The following is a 13971-nucleotide window of genomic DNA, read 5'->3' as shown; positions in this document are numbered from 1 at the left end:
AGAGTCTCCATCGTTTCCACCAACCCTCCCCTGTTACTACCTTCAGTCATCAATTTGCTACCCTCACCAAATCTGCTTCTCTACTCCCTTTCTTTTCTCTAATTTTCAAACAAAACCCGATAACCTCTGTCCCTAATAAGCCAAACCAAACCATTCGAGTGCTTTTTGATATATTACTATCAAACGCAGACCCACAAACAGAGCCGGCTGGATGCTAGAGTAAGAAATGCAGTCGCTAAGGTCCCAAGTAAAAAAATAGGCCCCCAAATTTTAACCAATAGGGTTATTTATAATCAATAAATAAAATAATATTTTTTTACCATATGAAAAACAAATAAAAAAGAGAGAAAAATGCAACGTCCATAATATTTTTCACAACACTTTTACAACTAATATTAAGTAGTAGGTTGTTATAAATGACAAAAAAATAATTATAGTGATATTTTCAAATAGAAAACAAAAAGCAACTTAAAACCTAGGATATGTTGTAAAAAATATTGTGAATGTTGCACTTCTAAAAAAAAGAATAATAATAAGAGTTGAGTTAACAAGCTTTTACTAGTTCTCATCTAAGTCTACCACTAACACCGCTTTTTTACTTACCACTATCAATCTCTCACATCAACAAGTATGAAAAATTTTGTCAAATTTTTTCTGTTTATAAAATTTCTAATAAAAGAAAAAAAAAATTCTACTTACTCCATATTAATTAGTAGTAATTTGCATCTAATACAAGATAATCAATTTTCACCTTAGTCCCCCAAATACATCAAGCCGCCCCTGCCCACAAACGTCTCTCACCAATTCTCACTTCCTTCCTCTCCTAATATTGCGACTTTGTCCTCTACGGCAACGAGGATGCTCCTCCATTCCCGACTATGCTCTGGTAACAAGGTCAGGTCAGGCGCTCCAAGATTGGTTTTTTTTTTTTTTTTTTATTAAAGAGTTTGGAGAACTTTGTCTATAAAAGGATTTAGTTGCTGGGTTTTGATTTGAATGTGTTTGTGGGTAGTTCTTTGATAAGATTATATGCAGCAGTGGTTGCAACAATAATGCATGATGTGTGTTTGATAAAATGCCTCGAAAAGATTATATTATCTGGAATATTTTGCTAAATGGTTTGCTTATTGTAGTAATTTTCTAGAACTTTTTTTGAAATCAAATTAGTATGTACATGAAATGCTTTCTTATTGGGTTAATAATATATTGTTAGTGTTTAATTGGAACAAAAGCTAAGCTTGAAATTGATCCAATCAAACTTATCCAATATAATCCAACATAGGCATTTTTGCAGTGGATGCAACTGCTAGGTCCTAAGAATGGCCTTAAGTTCGAGTTTTGTACTTGTTGCCTTGAGGTCCACTTAAGTTTGTAGCCTAAGATATATGGTTATTTATATTTGTATAATTGTGGCACATGAGGATTGATCTGAAAGTATGTACGAAATCAACTATATGTGCTGATTCAATAATTACAGAGTATGGCCTGCATGATTGAATTTATGGCCTATAGGACCAGGGTTAGTGTTAGATTTGTGCCTTATTCCCAATGTTAGCCATGCAATTCATTTTGTTATGACTTTTCCTTGATAAGTTGTTGATAGCATGGTCCTTAGAAATCAACTATTTTTAAATTTGTGATTGCCCCTTCCTACTACTTGCAGTTCATTTGTTTGGCCATGTTGTAGTTTTTGAAAGTTTTTGAGCACCATGCTTAGTAGCAAAAAAAAAAAAAATGTTATGTTGAAGGTAGAAGTGTTTACGGGCATGAAACTGCCTTGGGTATGGTTTCTTTTTTGGGAATTTTGGTTGAGAAGGCCAAAGATAGGAGGGTTTAAACCTTGGTTTTCCTCCTTATGTGTTTATTTTCTTGCTCAAATAAGTATTAGAAGTCTAATGAAATTTTTGATTGGTCAGTATGGTTTTACACTCAAGTTTTGTAATCATGTTGATTCGCCCAATATTTTGTTGGTAATGGCTTATGAAAGTGATCAAGTCTGCTAATCATAGCACTATCTAGCTCATTTTTGTTGAACTGGTGCATCCATGTCTTCTTAGGTCCCTAAAAATCAGGTCGACTTCTCACAAAAAGCTTTCCTCTTTGCTTATCGGACTGTAGTTCACCATTAGGCCTACTTCCTCCCATTGTATAGCATCCTGCTGCTACCATCTTTTCGAAGTCGCTGCCTTACCGTTCGATGTCAAGAACATGTTTACCGTGATCAAACTGGTCTTTCTCCAAAAGCTTTACTGATAATGTTTCCAAATTTTTTTTTTACTTGCCAGTTAAATATGATTTAGGCTTTTGGCATTTCAATTGGCTTGATTTTGATTTAGGGTCACGTTGGGGGTGCTTTCATTTTGAATAATTAGCAGAGATAAATGATGTAGAGTGGTTTTTGATAATTCAATTATTCGGCGCATTGCCTTCTGTTTGGAAAAAAAATAATGGCAATTGCAAGGCCAGAACAACACGACAGGTTCAACACATTAGATATTTGTAAATTGTTTTAACTTTTATTCAGTTTAGTTTTAGTTTCAGTTTTAGTTTCAATTTTAATTTATTAACTGTTATCAATTGACTTTTAGTTTGAGTATTATTGATTTCTATAGTCAATTTGGATTTAAAGAGTGTGATATGCACTCAAAAAAATTGTAAATTAGATTGCGTTTGTTTGTTAATATAATTCATAGTCGATAAAACACTTCATCCCCACTCTTTCCTTTGTCTAATTTAGATTTGTCTCTCTTCACTGCTAAAGAACTTCTCACAGTCCCTAAAAATCAAACTTTTGGGTATTGGATTTGGGTTGTGAGTTTTGTATTATAGTTGTTTTTACAGGTTGGTTGAATTGTGGGTTAGTTTGCAAAGCCAGCATTTGATCCATTACAATTTACAAAGTGGACAATTTGCCATTCAAGAAGCTTTGCTACTGGAGCCTATTTTTTCATGCTAGAGATCGGTATGTGACATGTGATTTCCTTTATCTACTTTTTTATTGTTAGCCCACCAAAAACGTAAATATACCTTCAAACCATTAATATTGAACCATCACTTGCTTTTATATTTTGTTCAGAAAGATTAAAATGCAGAATAGTTATAAATATACTACAAGTTGAACATTTATAGGTCTGCAAATCACATTTACAAATATGCAGAGACGGTAGTATGTGTGGATGTGTGCAATTGAACCGTCTATCTTAATCGATTCCCTTGCTCCTGCAGAAATATCTTTTGAGGGTGGGCAACACCTTTACTTGCAATGTTGAGGCTGAATTGCATGAAATAGAGATTGACTCTATTGATGTAACTAGAAAAGCAGAAGGATGCAGAAGAATGCACTATTATAATGGTAAGTTTTTTCTAATGGTCAGAAATTATGATGGGTTGATTAAAATTTGGTGTGTTTGATGCTCTCTAATTATTTAGTATGTTTAAGATAATTCTTCAGTTGACTCTTACTCAGATAACAGCTCATATTGAGGGAACAATTTTGCTGGTAGTCTAAAAAATTTTCAAGGAATCAATTAAGAAAAATATAGAGGAAAAGAGACAAACATGGTTGCCATTGTTCTCACTGACCTGGCCTTGACATCGCTGTAGGTTATTCTCAATTAATTTAGGTCTATACATTAATAATGTAATTCATTTTAGGTTCAGGTTTTGTAATTTTCTTCCTTCCGATAGACCCTTCTTCTTTACCTCTTGTAAGTCTCTGTTCTCTTTTTTCTTTTCCTCAAACCTATTGTAGTCTGCCTCCTCTGTAACTTCTCTTCCTGCAAACAAAATCCCAACAAAATTAGCGGTATTTTGCACCTAAGTTGTCCACCTATTTCAGACCTATGCACCACTCCTTTCAGTTCTGACTGCAATGTCTCTCTCCTTCTCTATGTATATGTGTGTGTGTGTGTGTGCGAAGTTTGTCTTTACTAGTTTTCAATGGGTAATATTTTGGTTTTGATTGGGATTGCTTAGGTTTTTTAAGTTAGAGTGCGTTTTGAGAAGGATGTGCAAAGCAAGAGGCAGCCAAGAAGATATATGCTAGGTACATGAACCTTTCCCTTCTAATTTTAATTGAGTTTTTGTTTTTGTGAATTATGGTGGGGTAATGGTTTAATTAAAATTTTACCCAATTTTCCTTGGAAGCGGGAATTTGGACGAATAATTTTAGAGTGATTCAAGTGTGGTCATTAATGCTCTGCAAATTGGTTCAGAAAGTTCATCAACAACAGCACCAGTTGTTGAAGAAGCTAAGGCCATATTTGCCCACTTGTGAGAATGGGAATTTCTGCATACGAGGGAGGATGCAAATGAACTGACTATCTTGAATGCCTAATGCATTAGGCAAGCAATACAAAATGTTTTAATGCTGTTGTGGTTTTGCTCTGTTATTATTCTGTTTCATCATTGATAGCTATAAAGATTCTTTCTTTCTTCATTTTTTTTTTTTTCCTTTTATATTCTTTTTGTGGCATATTGAGTTCTTGTTGGGTTTTCATTGTTTGTGGGAAAGTAATTTTTCCTCTTTATTTTATGAGAAGAGTTTTTGAGAAATTCACAGTTTATTCATCATTGAGTTTTTGATATCTATGTCTCTCATTGTTCCCTTTTATTCGATATTTGTGGCTTAGTTGATCCTTTTTAATGTTTGGCTTATAAAAAACTTATTTAAAGATGTAACAACACTCACGGCAGTTGGTAAAAGGACTAATACAACTGAGTTTTAAAACTTGAAGGACCAATTTTGCTCACTTCAAACTTAAGAGACCAATTGCGCACATAGGGCAAACTTCAAGGACCACTTATCAAAAAAAAAAAACTTCTTTAAAGATAATGTTCTTAATCTCTCTCAAAGATTCAAACAAATATGTAGCCAAATATTTTCATACCTCCAGTGTGAATGTTCAGTTATTTATTTGTAGTTTTGGTTGTATTTTGATTAGAGCAATGGTTATTAGTTCATCTCACACGCACAATCATGCAATAGTATTTTCCATTTTTATTATATAGTGTTTTTTTACATTTTAATTTTAAAACCAATCTTTCATGATTTGCATTTATTCATACACTGCACATAACCTGTCCCCTCTGTCATCCATCGTTCTTCCCGCTGTCAATCTCTCATACGCAGACCCAACAAAGTAATACCCTGCAAGGGCATGAACATGTCTGCCATCTTGACCCAACCTCAGTATCAAACCATTCTCTGTTGGTAATTTTTAATTAATCTATGACTAATTTCTTTTCCTATTGTCCATAATTAGGTTTGCTGTCAATTTTGGGATTTTGATTCCTAACCATTTTTCCTCTCTATTCCTTTTTTGGTTGAAGTCAAGGAAGCACCCTAGAAGTTCAAATACTACCACCTGAGTTGTTATTAGGGTATGGGTTTTGTAAAGCTTGGAGAGACAGAATAGAGGGCTGTCTCCACCAGCCTACAGCCACCATTAGACAGTGGAACCACTACGGGTAAGACCCTACAATTCAATCAAACCCAGATATATCTCCTTGCTGTATTCAGTATTCTTTTCCACTACAATTCAATCAAACCACTACGGGTGTATTCAGTATTCTTTTCCATTGCCAACATTAATGTTGAAGCAGTTTAAGAAACCAAAAGGCAAAGAAAAACCTATGGAGGCATTCCCTAGAATTTTGATATTTTTCTTCTGGGTTTTAATTTCGTATTCTTTGAGGATTTTCAGTTTAATTGGATATAAAGTTTTGTATTTTTATATTCTTCTTATGGGTTTTAATTTCGTGTATTCTTTGAGAGATTTATGACCCTTGACGTAAATTATATTAAATTTGCTTAAAAATTTAGACTACATTTAAAGTAGACATATAAGTTTAGTTGTTTGATGCAAGGTGTTTTACTTTGTCATTTGTCATCTATTGTTGTGTGAAATTATTATAGCGAGCAAAAGATAATCTCTCTTCCTTGATTTTCCAACGCACATACCTCATTTTAAATGAATTAGAAAAAAAAAAAAAAAAAATCTTTTTTTGCCCCCTTCTCAACACTTTTTCCCTTAGAACTTGGTTGACAATGATAAACCATGCCTTTTATTCTTTATTTATGCAAGTTCGTTCATTATTTTTTATGTTTGCAGTATTAGGTGAAGCGTATGAAGTTTTAAATGATCCACTGCATCTTCTCAAAAAAAAAAAATGATCCATTGATCAAGATGGAAAATTTTTGCATATCTAGGTATGATTTTATGCTTGCACTTAGGGTTAATTTGTGAGTTTCATATTACCATTAAAGTAGAGTGAGGATTCTACAAGTAGAACAATATTTGAATTTCAAATCCATTTCCTCTACTTTAGGTTTATGGGAAATCGGGATGACTTTTTTTACGCAAATTTTGGCTTCAGTTCTACTGAGTTTGTTTCATAATGAATTGTTAGACCAAAATATCCCACTCATCTTGCTAGACCTAATAGTTAAACACAACATGGAATTGTCATAAACTTAACTAGTCGCTAACCCGTGCTATGCACGGGAAAATTCAAGAAATTTATTTTAATATATTATATGTTTTTTTTTCTTTATTAAGCACTAATAAATAAAATTTGTATATTTGAACAAATAAATCAAGGTTTATAGTAATAGTTTCCACATTAAAATTGCAATAATATAACACCAAAAACTTACATACAAATAAATACAAAAATAATTTGTTTATGCTTATATGCATCCACTTCTCCTGGTTGAAAATCTTCATTATTGTACACAATTGTATCTTTGTATGATGTAATCTCATTTTTAACTTCAAGGCAAAGTTAAATCATGGTCCCAAAGGGCAACGTAAAGTTGTTTTCAGGCCCCCAGCAATGTTCTTTCTTGTCCATGGTACCCTAGATCTCCCAAAAGTGAAGCTTATATGCCTTGAAAAAGAAAATAACTTATTAACTTCCTTGACGATAACAAAGATCCACCACATGAAAATGTCCACTTAACATAATAAGAATCATATTATTTAGTTTCACTAATCCACAATTGAATTTAGTAACAAACATTAAAGATAACACTAAAGACTTTAAATTACATACAGTCGATCATTTCCTTCATGAAAATCAAAAGATATGAGCATGTGGTTTGAAAATCAACCTACAAAATTATCAACCTGCAAAAACATTGTATTTTTCAGACAGCAACACTTAAATTACCAAACAGCATCATAAAGAAACATGTGCATCTGCAAATTTAGGGCCATTAAATATCAAAGGCACCATACATAAGGACTTCCCCAATTGCCATTCCTAAATTCCTATTGAACATTAGAATAATCAACACTATAGTCATTATCACTGTATTTTAACACCCATAACAATTCTTTTTAGTAGACTGTAACCTGTATACATGTCACGCACAAATGCCTTTTTTGAGAAAAGATTACAACCATTAATTGAAGACATTTCTGCTTGCATTAACTTTTCTCAGGAAGAAGATCATTGAAACCTATTGTCTTCTTAAAGTGTCCAAAGATTATGTTCAAATACAAGAAACTACTGTATTACTCAACTAAAGGACTATAGTCATCAATTATCACAAATAGTGTGCTACTCTGCTTGAAAGTTAGAAATCCTTAATCCCGAGAATGGAAAAAAGTTAAAGACAGTAACAAAGGAGCAATGCTAACTTCATGCTTCTTCAAGATCAAGATAAATACACTGCAATTGCAAGAAAAGCAATATTCCCATCAGAGAGACCCTAACTGCTTGAAGGTAGGAAGCATATCTAGTATAGAAAAATTACTGTTTGACTTCGTATGTTTTTCATTGGTATCAATGCCCTCCTAGTGTTTTTCATCCAAAACAGAATTTATCATTCTCAAAACAAATAAAGGTTATCAATTTACTTTGATTTTGTTTAACAACCTATAGTGTGGTGAGTCAATAGTTCTTTCTATATTGTACTTTAGGCTCGTTACCCCTTTCTACCAACATCCTTCCATGATAAATTTTAATTACGATTGATTAACAGCTAAATCCAAACAAAGGGAAAAGAAAGTACATGACAAGAAGTTGTAAATATCAAAAGATTTTCACACAAACCAATATGAGTGTGAAATCATAAACACAAAATGCAGAACAGTCAATAGAAGATCATCCTTAAAATAATAAAATAAAATAAAAGGGTATTTACAACCCTTCTCTGATTGAACAAATATGATACTCTCCTACTCAAAATAAACATGCTTGTGGATGACATCAAAGTATGTTGATGGATACAAAAATACGTTAGTAAACAACAATGCTGGAGAATTCCCCACACACACACACACATATATATATATATATCAAAGTAGCAGCTGAAACCCCGTTAGCCAATGTTTAGTGACAACTACATTACGGTGTCACAGGACATAAAGTATAAATCTCATTATTTTCTTAAGGCATTGTGAATGACAATTAACAAAGACAACAACATAAAAATGACTACATATAGGGCATGAATATGAACAATGTACAAATACAAATATGAAGGCTACAAAAGGCCAAATGAGCATAGATATAAATCACACAGGCACAAAATTTACTGACCTTCCATGGAGCAAACAAATCCCATCTAGGCTTAAACCCAGTAGCACATATCACAGCTTCAGAATCATCACCTATAGCTTCTGCTAGCCTCTCAGAACCCTTTGTTACACCAGTTCCATCAAACCCCATCTATTCTATAGATCACCATGCACAATTCAAAATCCCATTCAACCCCAAAACCCCTTTTTTATGAAACCAAGAGGAATAAGTTTCAAATAATAAAGCTCTAACATAAATTTTCTAATTCCTATTGATCAACAGTGAGTCAGCAATATTAAAAGAAATTTGAAATTTAAAAAAGATTAGATTGTAATTTTTCATACATGAAAAATAGTCCAACATCAGAAAATGATCCCAATTCTTCAGGTCAATCTTGAAAATTTAATACCCAGAAGATAGAAAGTCAAGAACAAATGAAGTAGGAAAAGCTATGTAAACATGGGATTATGGAGAAGAGTTTATCGGGTTTTAGAAAAGTTTGTAGGAAAATATATGAAAATTTCCCCTATGCATTGAACACCATATGAGTTGTTATTTCAGATTAGTATACATGCCCAAGCTAAAGGAAATTAGCAAGAGCAATTGGAGTCAGTAAAATTTTTATTAATTTAAAGGAGAAGAGAACAGCGTTCATCTAGAAGTTACCATCTTGATGTTACTCTTCTCCTGTCTCTCTTTCGCAGCGTTCATCTAGAATCGGACTCCCCCAGATTTCGCAATCACAAATCTTCAAAATGGTTTTTTTTGCTTTTGGTTTGTGGGTTTGATATGGTCTAATTATGTTGGTTTTTGGGTTGCGATTGTTGTGGGTGGTGGTGCTGCTACTGCCTGCTGAGTTGTGGTGGTTGTGGGTGGAACGGGAAAGGAGAAGGGGAACGGGAGAAATAGGGTCTGAGGGTTTGTGGGTATGGTGGGTTTTGATTGAGGAAGGAGAAGGCAGAGAGCTATTTTTTGAGGAAGGAGAAGGCAGAGTGCTGGTTTTGCGTTTATCAGGGTTTAGAAAAGATTTATGTTGCGTGAAAAAGTAAAAAAAAAAAAAAAAAACACAAATACAAAAAAATTTTTTTAAATATTATGCTGATGTGAAAAATTATGCAAGCTTCAAAAGTTTCGGTTTTATATATATATATATATATATATTGATTATGATTGCATGTTATTAAAGAAATGTGACTGGAAACACTTATAATATAACCAGAAGTTAGTTCTTTAGCTACTTGAATTCTGTCAAATGCAAACTTACATTTAAAACATACTTGGTATGCTGTTAAAATAATTGAGGTTGAAGTTTGATTTTGGGTTTGAGACACAGTCCTATCTATGCAGATAATCTTTGACTCTAATTTTTCCTCCCTAATAATAAAGCAACATTTTTGCATGTCTAAATTTTAGGTCATTTATAATGGGTAAGATTCAAAATTGTAGTGGTCGTTGATCTAAGCATCTGTTTGATATAAGTGGGAGGTTTAAAATTTTAGAACTTTTACCCTGGTCTTTTCATAATTTTTTCTGGAGTCAAAGTGGTATGTGGTTACTTTTGAGGATAAATTATGATGGATAAGGATAAGGATTTAGATTAGTGTTTGTAGCTACTACTTCTATTGCATATCACAATGAATTTTAGTTATATAAATGTATTGATTGACTTGACAAAGCTGCTTTTCCCAAGTTTCTCAATTGGTTGGGTTATGACAATTATGATTTGAATACAAACAATAGTAAAAACATCCCCGTTTTAGGTACCATCGTTTTGGATGGGTGGTAAAGGGAGGGAAGTGAATAGTGCATACGAATTGCAAGTCTCCATTAACAGGAGAAAATAGATATTGAATTCTTTTATTTCCTTCTAAATGAATTATTTTTTAGTTATGAATTCTCTTATTTTGCAGATAATATTTTCAAGTGGAGATTAGCAGTTGTGCAAAAAAGATTGCCTTTTGCCATTGTGTATAAAGACAAACAACACCATTGTTTATGACAATTGTTAAGTGAAATAGCACAATATATTTTCAAAGGGTCAACAAAGAATGCAATTGCATTATCATGAGAATATTATTTTCTTAGGAATTTCTAAATATTGATGCGAAAACCATTTTAGTAGTTGTCTCTATTTAATGCTGCTTTTGAATAGCAATTTTTTTTTAAGTTTGCGAGAGAAAGGGTATTTATAACTTATTTGGATGAATTTAGTAATAAAATTATCTCTAAAAATAGCTAATCATTAAATTATTATCCCTAATGTTTGTTATGAGTTTTTTCCTTTATATTATTTAGAAAAATTGTATTCTCTTGATATTTTTCCTCCTTTAACTCTTATATTTTAACTACCTTGTGCTCATGTAGAATATGAGTATCATCTAATATTCTAGATTATAGAGTATAGGGAATATATTTATTAAATAAAAAAAGAATGATATATTTGTCTATCAGGATTTGTATTGAGGAAGCATTCATTTATTATATATTTTTTGTTCATCTACATATTTTTCAATAATTGTGTACAATTGTTTAATTTTCCTTTAACGTTTGATTACATTTCAAATATAATTAAGCTTTGTAGCATGCTTAAAGTAAATATATATAATTTGTTGGGACCTATCTTGCAAGAGATCATGGAAACATATTCAAGTTGAAAAGGAGGAACCCAATTGGAATTCACGTTAAAGAACAAAGGTGTATAAGAGATTTCCAGTTCTTTTAATTTCCCTAATTTGGAGAAATGTGCTTCATCTAGATTGCCTGTGAAGAAATTATGTGAAATAGATACCGCAAATATGTTTGAGAGAAGTCCAAGACTGTTTGGAACGATGCCATTTAATTTATTTACACCAAGGAGTAAGGCTTGCATTTGAGATAAATTCCCAAGGGATGGAGGAATAGGACCACTTAAAGAATTATTGCTAAGATCAAGATCCGTTTGATGCTTAAGCTGCCCTAGCAAATCTGGAATTTTTCAGCTCAAAGAATTATCCCTAAGATCGAGATATTCTAAGAGACTTGTACCACGATTAGAGAACCAATTAGGAATCTCTTGATTGAAAAGATTTTCAGAAAGATCAAGGACTCGAAGATACGTGGAATTGACAAATCCAATCGATGGAGTCAAACTATCAAGTTGACAATTGTTTAAGATTAGCTCCAAAAGAGATGAGAGTGAACTTACAATTTGAAGCCAATCAACTTCTCTATGAAGGTCGGTGTGGCTTAGATCAAGGTGTTGCATGGAAGAGAGATGAAACATCCAATGAAGGTTATCAACATAAAGGCCATTATTTTCTTTAAGATTTAGATAGAGAAGGCTTGAAAGGTTCCCAAGCTGATGAGTAATGTGTCCACAAAATTGGGCATCATGGAGGTCAAGATGTGTCAAATTGACCATTGATCCAAGGAAACTTGGAATAGAAGTATAATTAAAGAAATTCTCGCTCAAGTCCAAGTAATTCAAAAATTCTAATTCAACCAATGAAGGACTAATCTTGCCGCCTACATATTTTACTGATAGCTCTGTGACTTTGAGCAGTTTTGTTGTCACAGTGAACTCCGTCCCACCTGCAGTAATCTTCTTGGTCATACCAGGATGAGACTAAGCTCAGTTTATAAGGATCAGTTAAACCTCATTGGAAGCCCAGAAGTATGTTTTTCTCTTTTTCACAACAAGAAACATTTGACTCTGCTTTGAAGAAACATAAACTGAAGGTTATGACAAAGAACCATGGTAAGAGAAGCACATGAATTGCAAAAGAGGCAACCATAATAGAGCAAGAACAGTGGAAGGAAGAGAATGGTTTTTTTTTTTCCTGAATTTAGATAAGAGAAAGGGTTGAAAGAGAAATTTGAAGGAAAAGAAGCTGAGTGTGAGCAGTGGTGGTGATGCAATTGGAGATTTATAGAGCTTGTGATAAGTGATTCTTAAAAGGTCACTTTTTTTTTTTTTACGAAGACTTTGACTTGTTGACTTAAAGCCAACGACAGAGACCAATGCGCATCTCTCGCGTAACCATGGAGTGATAGTTGTATCCAAACTTCGAATTGTTGAATACTTTTGTTTGTTCGGAGACTTGTTTGCCAAATATACCTATGTTTGCCTGTAAGTTGTTTGATAATTGTACCAAGATAGGCTTTTTCCCTTGATCTGATATGGCTTTGTTCTAACTTCTAACCATCCGCACTTTGGTCTCTTCTTTCGTTTTCACATACTATTTTGCACAAAAGTAATGCCCATGATCAAGTTAAATCTCGTGCATGTGTTCTCATATTCCTCTGTTATGCATATGATGTAGTGTTAGGTTCATTCAACGACCGTCTTTCATGTAATTGTGTAGAGATTTTTCATCAATATCAAAATCATTAAGAATTTGACTTATTGACATATTTGTTTTTAAATTGGATGACTTGTTGACCATTAATCCATTATGCAATATTTTCCACCATGTGACATAATTTCATGTAAGGCCGAAAATTCATGAACTTTAAGCCTTACGATTGAGTAGAATATCATGTGAATGTGCTCTTAATGACATGATTAAATTAGTGATAATATTGGCTTTAAGCCCAACTCCCAAAGATCAATGCTCACCACACACAAGTGATGAGATGTAGTGTTAGGTTCATTTGACGACCGTCTCTCACGTAACTGTGTAGAGATTTTTTATCAATATCAAAATTATCAAGAATTGGACTTATTGACATCTTTTGTTTTTTGGTTGGGTGACTTGTTGACCATTAATTTTTATCTAAGACCATAAATTCATGTTGAGTACATTTGTTTGGATTCTCAGGTTCATGATGGAGTAAAATATCATGTGTGTGTGCTCTTAATAACATGATTAAATTAGTGATAATAAGGCTTTAAGCAAAACCTCCAAAGATCAATGCTCACCACACACAAGTGATGAGATGTTGCATTAAGTTCATTTGTCAACCATCTTTCAAGTAACCCCGTAGAGATTGTTCATCAATTTTAGAATCATCTAGAATTTGAATCTTCTGTTTTTTTGGGGACTTGTTGACCATTAATCCATTATGTAATATTTTCCACTGTCAAAGGTGACTATACTTGTTAATTAGGGTGGCCGCATGACCATTTTGACTTGAAATTATTTTTATATATATACCTTAAAAAATTAAATTTTAAATTAATATGTGTTGTTGTTGACTACCCTAGAAAAAATTCTAAACCACTCTAAAAAAGACTTGAACACCCTAAATAAAAATTTGAGCCCATTAAAAATAAAATTTGATCGCTCCAAAAGTTTGGTTCGTTGAAGATTGAGCAGCAATTTCACAAATAAATCTTAAATGATAGGTTGTTACTAGCTATTAATAGTGAACAAAAAAGATAATTTCATTGGTAGGTTCCAATTAGAATCAATAACAACTTACCATTTAGGATTTGTTATAAAAATATTATGAAAATTTTAT

The 13971-nt window shown here is 32.8% G+C and overlaps 1 long non-coding RNA gene across 7 annotated transcripts; it reads left to right on the top strand.

The window, feature by feature from the left end:
• Window positions 1-725: 725 nt before the first annotated feature.
• LOC111991728 (uncharacterized) lies at window positions 726-12516 on the top strand. 7 transcript variants are annotated; one of them, XR_010630217.1, is made up of 9 exons: window positions 726-894; window positions 2842-2962; window positions 3226-3352; window positions 3976-4045; window positions 4147-5212; window positions 5332-5469; window positions 6114-6211; window positions 7448-7731; window positions 10440-12516. It is a non-coding gene; the product is annotated as an uncharacterized LOC111991728 (long non-coding RNA). The 7 variants fall into 7 exon arrangements; XR_002880763.2 differs by lacking the exon at window positions 6114-6211; XR_002880765.2 differs by lacking the exon at window positions 7448-7731.
• The last annotated feature ends 1455 nt before the right edge of the window (window positions 12517-13971 follow it).

This window comes from Quercus suber, unplaced genomic scaffold (genome assembly GCF_002906115.3).
Source record: "Quercus suber isolate HL8 unplaced genomic scaffold, Cork oak 2.0 scaffold_9, whole genome shotgun sequence".
NCBI lineage: Eukaryota > Viridiplantae > Streptophyta > Magnoliopsida > Fagales > Fagaceae > Quercus > Quercus suber.
This window is presented reverse-complemented; position numbering and strand designations above follow the sequence as displayed.